Genomic DNA, 13,911 nt, shown 5'->3' with positions numbered 1-13,911 from the left:
GGCGGCGTCTCTACACATCTCCACCTAGGCGGCATCTCCACACCTTTCCAACTGCGACTCACAGGCTGTGTGGGTAAGATATAAGATACTTCCCTGCTCCTCAGCTGCCCGGACACAGTTCCTCTTGCACCAAACACATATTGGCACCAGCACATCACACCATGCTCTTCTATCTCACAGACTTCACTTTTACCACTTCTCTTCAGCTACCTGATGTCTCCACACCTCTTGTGTATTGTATATACCTCCGGCCTTCTCCATCCTGAGAAATGTAGTACCCAACATTGCCACAATCCTCCACGGCACCAGCAGGTCAGGAGTGATACCTTCGCATTTTCAGGATGTCACTCATGCCTTTACATTTCATTCCCCATGAGAAGGCATGCATTTATTTCACATTTGTAGGGGCCCAATTGGGTTTAGTCAAAGGACCTCCAAAGGGCTAAAGGGTGCAAATTTGTTCCAGACAAACCATATTGCTATTCAAGGGGTTGAAATGCAAATTTTGGGGGCATGCAGGGAAGACTGCCTTCTTGTACACACAGCATGCAATTTACACTGTGATTTAGAGTTGAGCTCAGACACATCCCACTCCTAACTATAAACTCTGCCTGCAACCACAGTAACAGTGTTGGGTCAAACCGGGTAGTGTAAACTTCTGCTGCTACTAATGGTGAAAGTATCACTAGTATGGCTTGTTTTACAGAGCAGATATCTTGCTCCAATAGTTCAGGATCTGATTTGCATTAATAGTTTGGGATCTGCCTTTACAACTCTCCATGATCAGTAATTCTGTATCTGAGCCTTGCTAATCCATGTGGGGCTGTAGCATAGTGTCTGACCACTGGTTGCACCCAATTCAATCGCTGCTCTGATTGCAGATCTATGAAGGGCAATATGTTCTTTTATCAGTCTATCTGTTTTCAGAGCCGCAACTAGACTTTTTGGTGCCCTGTGCCAGAAAGAGCATTGGCGCCCCCCTCATTTTTCAAAGGGACATAATGCACCCAAAAAAGGGGAATGGCCTCATGGAGAAGGGCCAGGGAAGAGATAGGGGAGTCCAGGAGATGCTGGGAATGAAATAAGAGGAAACTACAAGTGAGAATGATAATAAACAGAAATTTGAAAGGCCCAAACAGCGCCCCCTGAGCTGTGGTGCCCTGTGCAATGGCACCGGCTACACTACCCTAGCTACGGCCCTGTCTGTTTTGTCCAGATAGTTCTAACGATATTAGTTTTTGACTTGACATAATTTAGGTTTTACTTTTGATATTTTATGCAGATTCTGTTTCTACAGCTCTACCTTCTTTTTATTTGCATGGGTTGGGTATATTTTGTCAACTTTCACCATATAAACACTGATGAAATGTTGACATGAGTAGATGACATGAGTAGTAGTCAACATGGTGTCTTTTGAGTCTGGTGGTCAGGTGATGGCGACTTCTTGCTGTCATCCAGCAGTTCCCTTGGTGAGTAAAGCTGGCCACACATCTAAATATTATCTGTCCAACCAGCCAACTAGTTGATTGGTTGGAATGACAATCTGGTAACTCATGGGAGTAAAGGATGAACAGCAATTATGCTCCTGAATGCCAGAAAACAGGTGAAAATGGTCGTTCAGACAAGTTTGTTAAATGTTTGAACTAAACAATTTTTTCAAACAACAGTATTTGTCTATTTTCCGGTGTTTGGGAGCAAATTGCTGATTGTCATTTGCTTTCATACCTTACCAGATTTTCATTCCAACCAATCAACTAGTTGGCTGGTTGGACATATAATCTTTAGATGTGTGGTTAGCTTAACTCTAACTCTCCCCTACTGCAGCCTAACCCTATACATGCCCTAATGTCTAACCCAAACTCTCCCTTCCTGCAGCCTAACCCTAACCCTCCACATAGTGCCTAGCCCTCTTGTCCCTCAGCCTAACCCTAACTCTCCAGTCTAATACCTCCCAACATTACACTTGAGGGGAACGTGACATTGTCCCACCAACATCAGGACGGTTGGGAGGTATGCGGTCCCGCAGCCAAACCCTAACCCTCTGCTCCCTGCAGAATGTTTACATTTCACATGTCGACACTGTGAACATTCAACAGGGGTGCCGTTCAGGCAGACTGATTTAAAATTAAATTACAATAACCAGTTACAGTGATTACATATAAATACATACACCACAAAAACTTAAAACCATTTTTTTAAATGCAAACAAAGTCTGCTTTTATTGTATGTCATGGAAATGGCTGACTAGAAACAGAAATCTGGAAATCTTCAACTGATCAAATCACCAGTGTCCAGAACCATTTATGGGTCCAGGCTTTGGGCTTTTTTCCTCAGAATCTTCCTTTTTGCAGAGGACGCCAGTCGCCTCATCTATGTGAATGCAGATGTCAGCACAGATTTCTTCTTTTGCTGCTTTCCAGGCCTAATGCCCACATTACACAGGTCTTGTAGCACATGTGTAAAGTAATGGGGGTCACTGTTTATTGGCACTGGTGCAGTCTATGATGGTCAGGCAGTGCTTCCAGAAGGCCCCTCTGTTGGTCTCTATGAAGATGGGCCTCAGTGGGTAGGATGTCTCAGTGCCCATGTATGAGTAGGTCAAGTAGAGGCAGGTGAGGAAAGTGGCTTGTAGCTCATCCTCACTGTCCAGGTGGTCACCAATGGCCTCTCTGCAGATCATAAACACAAACACGACATTGGCTGGAGTGATGAAGCTGTAGTCTTGGAAGTGTGACAGAAGCCAGGAGTCAACGATATGGAACCAATGGGTGACTTTCTCAGACATGTTCTCCCAGGAGCTGCAGGAGCTCTCAGGTGGATGCCTGCACTTTAACTGAGTCTTGATGTGATGTGCAGCGGGAGCGGACGCTGGACTGTCTGTGTACTGTCCAGTGCTGGTGCTGCTTTTGTCCATTGCTGGCTCCAGGGTTTGAGAAAACTTTCTTGGCATTATTCTCATCCAAGACTGCAGGAGCTGGGGACACAGATGCCACATTTTTATTTTTTCCTGGCATAATGCCATCGCTACACAGGTCCTGGAGAACCTGTGTAAAGTAATTGGGATCACTGTTGATCTGCATCATTTTGGCACTGGTGCAGTCTGCAATGGTCAGGCAGCACTGCCAGAAGGCCCCTCTGTCAGTCTCTATGAGGAAGGGCCTCAATGGGTAGGATGTCTCAGTGCCAATGTATGAGTAGTCCAAGTATAGGCAGGTGAGGAAGGTAGATTGTAGTTGATCCTCACTGTCCAGGAGGCCACCAATGGCCTCTCTTTAGATCATATACACAAACACCACGTTGGCCGTGTTGCAGAAGCCAGAAGTCAGCATCATGGAAGCACTGAATGACTTTCTCTCGGTTCAGGTCTCTCAGTTTGGGGCACCGCCTGCAGACATACTCTCCCAGGAACTGCAGGAGCTCACTGGTGGATGCCTGCACTATAACCAGGTCTGGATCTGGTGCGCATAGGGAACGGATGCTGGACTGGCTCTGTACAGCCCCCTGCTGGTGCTGCTATGGTCCATTGCTGGCTCCAGGGTTTGGGGAAACTTCCTTGGCATTCTTCTCATCCAAGGTTCAGCTGGGGACACAGGGCCTAATTCAGACCCGCTCGCGAGCACTGAGCACTCGCAAGCGGGTCGATGTTAGCCCAGTGCGCATGCGCACTACGGAGGTAGTTCCGTCGTGTGCATGCACAAGACCCGAATAGAGATGGGCAAGCCGTCGCTATGGGTCTCGCTACAAAGGGGGCATGCTGTCGATGGTGAGTGACAGCACACCCCCTTTGGTGGGCGTGCTGGGGGCGTGGCTGGCCAGACGGAGGCGTTCTCATGGGAACGCCTACCATCTGGGACTGGCCCCACTGACATCACAAGTGATGTCAGTGGGAGTGCTTTCGGCTCTGATAGAGCCGAAAGCACTCCTGGGCTTGCGGCAACGAGACCCTACCACAAGGTCACCCACAGCTATACGAGCGGCCAGGAGGCCGCTCTACAAATGAAGGACGGCCCTGATTCAGAGCGAGCGCGTCCGGCTCTGAATCAGGGCCACAGATAGCAACTTCCCAGCCTGTGATGTTTGAGCAGAGGTCAGTGCAGGACCCGGGGACGGTGGGCTGCTCCCAGCCATGTACATGGGCTCTAACGGGCACCTCTCCATACTCAGGGTGACATCTGGAGCTGCCTCCTACCAATCAGAAGCGAGCATCAGAGAAAGTAACTGGCATCTCGGCATGTTCCAGATGACGTGTATGTGTAGATGTGTATCGCAGAGCTCGGTGATGCACACTGCAGAGCAGACACGATGTCTAGCAGCCTATATTTGGGGAACTTGTCTGAAGCCCTGTCTGCACTCTGGGGATTGCAGTAACAGGGTGACTCCCAGTGTAACCAGGGGATTATATAGCCAGTGACATGTCATAGACCTCACACAGGTCACAACGGGCTACTGACACACTGGCTATGGCTGCTGTATGTGCCCCTGGTGTCAGCTCAGGAAAACCCCTATGACCCAAGCTATTGATTTGATGAAACTTTGTCCCGCCCCTTCCCCATAAATAATACACTGGTAAAAATATATAAAACCAATAGTTGCAAAGGGTAGGTGTATTTTATTTAAATGATGAGAAGGTGGTTTTGTTTAAAAGACAAAACCATTTATAATGCAGTTCAACAGAATTCCGTTTCTTACTTAAGTATATAGAAAGATATTATCCCCCTGTGTGTATTCGCTGGATGACCCTTCTAGACATCGTGCTTTAGGTACTCTACAACTTACATTATAAAACACTGTAGAAGAACTGTACCTTGGTTATACTGTATTATTTAGGCTAATTAATGCCATAAGGCAAATGTTAAACCTATATTACCATTGCACTATTCCCTCACTACAGTATCATGCAAATGTCCTTACAATAAACCCAATCAGGAATTAATTATTGCATAGCACTATTACTAACCCTACAGTTTCCATTAGTGGTGTTATGCTAATACTCCTTACATAGTCTGTATACCTTAAGGCCCCTACACACTAGACGATTTTGTTAACGATTTGGCCGTTTCCAATGCATCGGAGCGACAAATCATTTAAAATCGTCCAGTGTGTATGCACTGCATCGTGCAGTGCACATTCCCATGCGGTCGTCAGATGTACATACAGTCCAATCAGGCGATGCAGCTGACTAACCCATGCAGCGCTATGCGGCAGGGGCCGGCATATCGGGAAGTCGAGAAATGTATCACCCAGTGTCTACGCACCACCCTATATGTCAGCCTGTCAGCAGATGGGTTGTGTGTCTCATTGCTGGGTACACACGTAGTTGAACATGTACCCAGTTTTACTGTGCTATCTCAGGAAGGTGGAGAGTGGGTCTCTGACTTACTACTATAAATTAGAGATGTGCGCCGACCCCAGTGTTTTGGTTTTGGATCTGGATCTCCCCTGGTTTTGGATCTGGATTTTTTCTTAAAAAATCATAAAAACAGCTAAAACCACATAATTTGGGCCTGTTTTTGTTGCTACAGTATTATTAACCTCAATAACAATGAATTTCAGACATTTTTAGGCATTCTTAACTACCTCACAGCTCACAATATTAATTTCACTATTTTTCACCAATATAGGCCAAAGGCTGCAGCGAGCTGGGTGGCTAAAGTAAGCAACAGAGCAGCGGCACAAACGCACGGCAGTTTAAAAAAATATCAGACATCTATGAAACATTACCACACAGCAGTGGCAGACAGGATGGCAGTTTACAAAAAGGATATGTCTGCGCTGATGTTCACAAAAAAAAGTTAGAAATATTATTGAATATCAATTTATTTCACATATAACTAGAACTGCAGTTCCTAAAAACATTGGATTCAACAACTATTTTACATATACTCAAATCATATCTGTACAATTACCAATGTGGCAATAATGAAATGATTACATATGACATTGACTGGTAAAAAACAATTGGACAAACAAATGTTGTATTAATATCCCACCAATTGATGGGAAAAGACAAGTGGAATTAGCGCTCCACTGTGTTTTGAAAGGATGGCAGTTTAATAAACTATAATAATGTCAGTCAGCAATGCCCCAAATTGTGCCAAATGTAAAGGAAAGAGGTGCAAGATGGAATTGTCCCTCCCACCCACTCTTACATGGGATATTAAAAAGGACATGCACAGTTTAACAAACCGAGCACTTTAGTGACTAGGACACTTTCGTGGCTGAACTCCTTGGTTTGTTTGGGCCCCAGAAAACATTTTTTGGAAGGACTACCTTTAATTATTATGGAGGAGGTTGATGATGAGGGTGTTGGTGGTGGAGATTGCATGTTATGGTCCAAACTGTTGGTAGCTGATACTGGACTGCTTGTTATTAATTTACAAATTATAATTTTGTTAAACAAATTGCATGAACTTACTGCAAATGACGTAACAGGGAAGAGGTGCCTAGATGGTTAACGTCCCTTCCTCTGCTAACTTTGGCTTTACAAATGGAACAGATGCCTCCACAACTGTTGTCAGAATTTAGATTAAAATAATTCCACACCCAAGACGTTTCTTTTCTGGCTTTCTTTTTATCATTAGCAAGAACTGCTGCGACGGGTGGCTGATTTATGCAAACAACATCCTCATCATCGGGGCCGGATTAACAATGGGGCGGGTGGAGCTGCAGCTCCAGGCCTCCCCATTAAAATAGGCCCGCTGTCCACAGAAGACTGACAGCATTGACAGGAAAAACATTTTTTCCTGTGACGGCTGCCAGCAACCGTCCTCCCATGCCCTTGTCTATACAAACCCTACTACCAGACGACCCCGCCAGCCCAGGAGGAAAACTCCTCCGTTCTCTCGTCGAGTCACAGCCAGGCATTGTAAATGGTTGCACAGTGTGAGCAAAGGGCTTCACAAGCCCTCCCTCTCTGCACCACAAGACATCACATAAGTACCGCCCAGTGGCGGTACCTATGTGCAATATTTTTCTTTTACTGTCGGGGCTGTGTAGGAGCGCGCTAAAATAAAGGTGATCAGCGCAAACCTGGGCGGCCGGTCAGACCCTGGCAATTACTGACCGCCCAACATTAACAACCCCCACAACTTCGCCCTGCACTCTTCGCTTCCACCTGATCTGGCCCTTGATGTGTGCAGTGTCACTGTGCAGCAGCAGCCTACAAGTGGAACTCTCCTCCCCCCCTCCCCCACATATATATATATATATATATATATATATATATACAGTCAGGTGCATAAATATTGGGACATTGACAGAATTTACATATTTTGGCCTCTATTCACCACCACAATGGCTTTGAAATGAAACAAACAAGATGTGCTTTAACTGCAGACTTTCAGAGTTAATTTGAGGGTAATTACATCCAAATCAGGTGAACGGTGTAGGAATTACAACGGTTTCTATATGTGCCTCCCACATTTTAAGGGGCCAAAAGTAATGGGACAATCTAAACAATCCTAAATCTAACTTTCACTTTTTAATACTTTGTTGCAAATTCTTTGCAGGCAATTACAGCCTGAAGTTTGGAACGCATAGACATCACCAGACGCTGGGTTTCATCCCTGGTGATGCTCTGCCAGGCCTCTACTGCAAATTTCTTCAGTTCCTGCTTGTTCTTGGGGCATTTTCCCTTCAGTTTTGTCTTCATCAAGTGAAATGCATGCTCAATCAGATTCAGGTCAGGGGATTGACTTGGCCATTGCATAACATTCCACTTTTAGCCTTAAACTCTTCGGTTGCTTTTGCAGTATGCTTCGGGTCATTGTCCATCTGCACTGTGAAGCGCCGTCCAATGAGTTCTGAAGCATTTGACTGAATATGAGCATATAATATTGCCCAAAAAACTTCAGAACTCATTCTGCTGCTTTTGTCAGCAGTCACATCATCAATAAATACAAGAGAACCAGTTCCATTGGCAGCCATACATGCCCACGCCTTGACACTACCACCACCATGCTTCACTGATGAGGTGGTATGTTTTGGATCATAAGCAGTTCCTTTCTTTCTCCATACTCTTTTCTCCCCATCACTCTGGTACAAGTTGATCTTTGTCTCATCTGTCCATAGGATGTTGTTCCAGAACTGTAATGGCTTTTTTAGATGTTGTTTGGCAAACTCTAATCTGGTCTTCCTGTTTTTGTGGCTCACCAATGGTTTACATCTTGTGGTGAACCCTCTATATTCACTCTTGTGAAGTCTTCTCTTGATTGTTGACTTTGACACATATACATCTACCTCCTGGAGAGTGTTCTTGATTTGGCCAACTGTTGTGAATGGGTTTTTCTTCACCAGGGAAATAATTCTTTTGTCATCCACCACAGTTGTTTTCCGTGGTCTTCCGGGTCTTTTGGTGTTGCTGAGCTCTTTGGTGCGTTCTTTCTTTTTAAGAATGTTCCAAACAGTTGATTTGGCCACACCTAATGTTTTTGCTATCTCTCAGATGGGCTTGTTTTGATTTTTCAGCCTAATGATGCCTTGCTTCGCTGATAGTGACAGCTCTTTGGATCTCATATTGAGAGTCGACAGCAACTGATTCCAAATGCAAATGTCACACCTAGAATCAACTCATGACATTTTACCTGCTTAATTGATAATGAAATAACAAGGGAATAGCCCACACCTGTCCATGAAATAGCTTTTGAGTTGATAGTCCCATTACTTTTGGCCCCTTAAAAAGTGGGAGGCACATATAGAAACCATTGTAATTCCTTCACTGTTCGCCTGATTTGGATGTAATTACCCTCAAATTAAATCTGAAAGTCTGCAGTTAAAGAACATCTTATTTGTTTAATTTCAAAGCCATTGTGGTGGTGAATAGAGGCCAAAATATGAAAATTCTGTCAATGTCCCAATATTTATGCACCTGACTGTATATATATATATATAATATATATATATATATATTATATATATATATATATATATATATATATATATACACACATATATATATTTATATATATGATCAGTTATATCTTATTTAATTACAAAAAAAGCATTGCCTCTGCACTGGTCATGTCCCCCATCTCTAGTCACACCTCTGCACAGAGCCGGCCCTAGGCATAGGCATTATAAGCAAATGCCTAGGAGCAACTCAGAATGCTAGGGGTATTCCAGGGCTCTGCTTCTGTCTGTCTGCCTCCCCCTGCCGCCTGCTGCTAGCCGCTGGTCCCAGCCTCCCACCTCTACAGCGATGCTGGCGCTGCTACCCGCGCCCTCTCCCAGCACCCGCGCTCCCTCCCAGCACGCTGCCACGATCGGAGCTCTCCGATTGGGCAGCGCAGCGGATGGCAGGCCGGTCATGTGACTTGTGACCGGGATTCGCATCTGCCCGGCTCTTTCTCAGAATGAGCTTCTATGCAGAAGGAGAAACCAAGATGGCCACGGGAGGGCATGCTGCACATGCCCTGCCGCTGCCGCACCTCCCATGGGCCTTTGCGGAGCAGAGCCGTGAGTAACAACTCATGGCAGCTCTGCCTCCGTCTAATAGACGCCTAGGCCCCCAGCCAGCCATTGCGAAGAATCACTGCAGGCCACAGGTAAGACACCGTAATAAATTAAATTTAGCTGTGCTGCGCCACAGCGCCAGCAGCATAATTAAAAAACAAAGGAGGCAGCCTTTCTCACTCTCTCACTCCGACTGGCTATATTAGAGTGGTTTTGTCAGTGCTGCGTCTGACAGTGACTGACTATGAAAGGAGGTGGTGTAATCTCACATGTATGTTATATACTGTATATATATATTATATATATACACACATATATATAATATATATATATGTGTATATATATATATATATATATTATATATAGATAGGTGTGTATATATTTATATATGCATACATCTATATATATATGTGTGTGTGTATATATATGTGTGTATATTATATATGCATACATTTATATATATATATATGTGTGTGTGTGTGTGTGTGTGTATATATATATATATATATATAGATTAGGGGTGTGCACCGGCCACTTTTCGTGTTTTGGTTTTGGATCTGGATCTTTCTTCGTCTTTTGGATCTGGATTGGTTTTGCCAAAACCACCCTTCCGTGTTTTGAGTTCTGTGTTTTGTGTTTTGGATCTGTATTTTTTTGAAAAAAAGCATAAAGACAGCTTAAATCACAGAATTTGTGGGTTTTTCTGCTCATATGCAATTATTAACCTTCATTTCCACTCATTTCCAGTCTATTCTGAACACCTCACACCTCACAGTATTGTTTTTATGGCCAAAAGATTGCACCAAGGTAGCTGGATGACTATGCTAAGCGACACGAGTGGGCGGCACAAACACGTGGCCCATCTAGGAGTGACACTGCAGTGGCAGACAGGATGGCAGTTTGAAAAACTAGGCCCCAAACAGTACATACTGCAAAGAAAAAAAAGAGGTGCAAGATGGAATTGTCCTTGGGCCCTCCCACTCACCCTTATGTTGTATAAATAGGACATGCACACTTTAACAAACCAATCATTTCAGCGCCAGGGTCTGCCACATGACTGGGGCTGAAATGATTGGTTCGTTTGGGCCCCCACAAAACAAGCTGGCAATTAATGTGTCCCTGCACAAACTGGCTCTACGGAGGCAAGATGTCGTCCTCATCCTCCTCATCCACCGATTCCTTGGATAAAACAGGAAAAAGGGATTTTGGTGTCCCTGGACTGCTTACGGTCTTAGCCAAAGTTTCTGAACTTGACAGTAACTTTTTATGAACGCGCTGCAGGTGCCGTATAAGGGAGGATGTTCCTAGGTGGTTAACGTCCCTACCCCTACTTATTTCACCTTTACATATGGTACATATGGCAAGACAGTTGTTGTCCGGATTTGGATATAAATATTGCCAGACCAAACAAGTGGAATGTTTGGTCTTCTGCTCAGGCATGACCGTGATGGGCTTTTTCATCCCACGGAGAACAACTGTCTCCCCCGGAGCCTGATTTAAACAAACCACATCACCATCAGAATCCTCCTCGCCAACTTCCTCCTCAGCGCCAGCTACACCAGTATCCTCATCCTGTTGTACTTCAACAGTGACATCTTCAATTTGCATATCAGCAAGTGGACTGTGGGTGCTCCTTTCTGCACTTGCAGGGGGCGTGCAAATGGTGGAAAGAGCCACCTCTTCCCGTTCAGTGCTGGGACGGTCAGGCATCGCAACCACCACTACACTTGGACTCTCCTTGGGGATTTGTGATATCTTCTTAGAAAGCACAGTTCTTCGCTGTGCTTTTGCCAGCTTAACTCTTTTGATTTTTTTAGTGGGAGGAGGGCTTCCATCGTCATGTGAAGCTGAACCACTAGTCATGAACATAGGGATCGACCTTAGCCGTTCCATGCCACTCCGTGTCGTAAATGGCATATTGGCAAGTTTACGTTTCTCTTCAGATGATTTAAATGTTTTTTTCAAGGTCATTTTCCTGAACTTTGTCATTTGGGATTGTATGTGCCCTCTACTATGACATTGGGCATCGGCCTTGGCAGACGACGTTGATGGCATGTTATCGTCTATGTCATGACTAGTGGCAGCAGCTTCAGCACTAGGAGGAAGTGGTTCTTGATCTTTCCCTATTTTATTTCTTTTGGAGAAAGTTTGGTCCTCCATTTATGTTATATTGATATATACGTGCGGCTAAGGCGCAAACAAACACAGAAAATAATTTTTTATTTTTGGTGGAGACTAGTGCACTTTGTGGGTTACACCACCCTTTAACAAATGAGCCAGCCGGCCCTTTACTTATGGGACACAGGCGCACGCTTGGCGCTGCTCCTTTGTTGATGTACGTGCAGCCACAGTGCACACAATTCACAAACACAGAAAATATTTTTTTATTTGGTTTGGAGTGCCCTTTGGGGGTTACAGCACCCTTTAGCGGTCAATCCAGCCGGCCCTTTATTTATGACACAGCCGCACGCTTGGCACTACTTTGTTAATGCACGTGCGGCTACTGCGTACACACAATTCACGAACACAGAAAATATTATTTTATTTTGTTTGGAGTGCCCTTTGGGGGTTACAGCACCCTTTAGTGGTCAATCCAGCCGGCCCTTTATTTATGGGACACAGGCGCACGCTTGGCACTACTTTGTTGATACACGTGTGGCTACTGCGCACACAATTCACAAACACAGAAAATATTTTTTTATTTGGTTTGGAGTGTACTTTGGGGGTTACAGCACCCTTTAACGGTCAAGCCAGCCGGCCCTTTACTTATGACACAGGCGCACGCTTGGCACTACTTTGTTGATGCACGTGCGGCTACTGCGCACACAATTCACAAACACAGAAAAAATTATTTTTTTTTTAGCACTTGGGGAGAGCACGCCTGACGGACAGAGCACCCCCTGGACAACAATACAGCACCCCTTTAGGACTGGGACACTGCACAGGACTTTGGAGTTGACACAGCCCCTAGGACAACTGACTGCACAACACTGTCCAGCCAGCCCCTATGGACTTTGAAGTAGTGGACACAGCCCCTATGGACAACAGCAGCACAGCACAACACAGCCAGCCCCTATGGACTTTGAAGTAGTGGACACAGCCCCTATGGACAACAGCAGCGCAGCGCAGCACAGCACAGCACAACACTACTCTGCACTACACTACACTACACTACACAGCCCAGCCAGCCCTAACTCCCACCCTCCCTCTTCACTGTCCACAGCCGAGTGAGAAAATGGCGCCGACGCGGGTACCTTATATAGGATCCAAAACCCGCGAGACCCGGAAGGCGGGATGATGACGTTTTGCCTCGATTTCAGATCCGAGTCAGGCGGGAAAAGTCGAGCCTGACTCGGATCGGCCTCGGATCGAGGGGGCTCGGGGGGGTTCGGATTTCAGAAATCCGAACCCACTCACCCCTAATATATATATAAAGGGTGCTCTAAACCCCAAAGTACACTCCAGTCCAAACACAAAAAAAAAAATATTTTCTGTGTTTGTGAATTGTGTGCGCAGTAGCCGCACGTGCATCAACAAAGTAGTGCCAAGCGTGCGCCTGTGTCATAAGTAAAGGGCCGGCTGGCTTGACCGTTAAAGGGTGCTGTAACCCCCAAATTACACTCCAGTCCAAATCCCAAAAAAAATATTTTCTGTGTTTGTGAATTGTGTGCGCAGTAGCCGCACGTGCATCAACAAAGTAGTGCCAAGCATGCGCCTGTGTCATAAGTAAAGGGCCGGCTGGCTTGACCGTTAAAGGGTGCTGTAACCCCCAAAGTACACTCCAGTCCAAACCAAAAAAAAAAATATTTTCTGTGTTTGTGAATTGTGTGCGCAGTAGCCGCACGTGCATCAACAAAGTAGTGCCAAGCGTGCGCCTGTGTCATAAGTAAAGGGCCGGCTGGCATGACCGTTAAAGGATGCTGTAAGCCCCAAAGTACACTCCAAACCAAATAACAAAATTATTTTCTGTGTTTGTGAATTGTGTGCGCAGTAGCCGCACGTGCATCAACAAAGTAGTGCCAAGCGTGCGCCTGTGTCATAAGTAATGGGCCGGCTGGCTTGACCGTTAAATGGTGCTGTAACCCCCAAAGTACACTCCAAACCAAATAACAAAATATTTTTTCTGTGTTTGTGAATTGTGTGCGCAGTAGCCGCACGTGCATCAACAAAGTAGTGCCAAGCGTGCGCCTGTGTCATAAGTAAAGGGCCAGCTGGCTTGACCGTTAAAGGGTGCTGTAACCCCCAAAGTACACTCCAAACCAAATAAAAAAATATTTTCTGTGTTTGTGAATTGTGTGCGCAGTAGCCGCACGTGCATCAACAAAGTAGTGCCAAGCGTGCGCCTGTGTCATAAGTAAAGGGCCGGCTGGCTTGACAGTTAAAGGGTGCTGTAACCCCCAAAGTACACTCCAGTCCAAACCAAAAAAATATATATTTTCTGTGTTTGTGACTTGTGTGCAC

General features: G+C 45.4%; 1 protein-coding gene and 1 pseudogene across 1 annotated transcript in view; one reads left to right on the top strand and one right to left on the bottom strand.

The window, feature by feature from the left end:
- The window catches only part of LOC148540826 (uncharacterized), a 634,690-nt gene that overhangs the window by 431,403 nt on the left and 189,376 nt on the right, over positions 1-13,911 (top strand). The window lies entirely within an intron of this gene.
- Positions 2,371-13,911, bottom strand: part of LOC148540827 (uncharacterized) — a 106,955-nt pseudogene continuing 95,414 nt past the window's right edge.

The sequence above is a fragment of the Taudactylus pleione genome, unplaced genomic scaffold (assembly GCF_031769625.1).
Source record: "Taudactylus pleione unplaced genomic scaffold, aTauple2 ptg000017l, whole genome shotgun sequence".
Taxonomy (NCBI): domain Eukaryota; kingdom Metazoa; phylum Chordata; class Amphibia; order Anura; family Myobatrachidae; genus Taudactylus; species Taudactylus pleione.
Note: the sequence above shows the minus strand (reverse complement) of the source record. Positions and strands in the feature narration are given on the sequence as shown.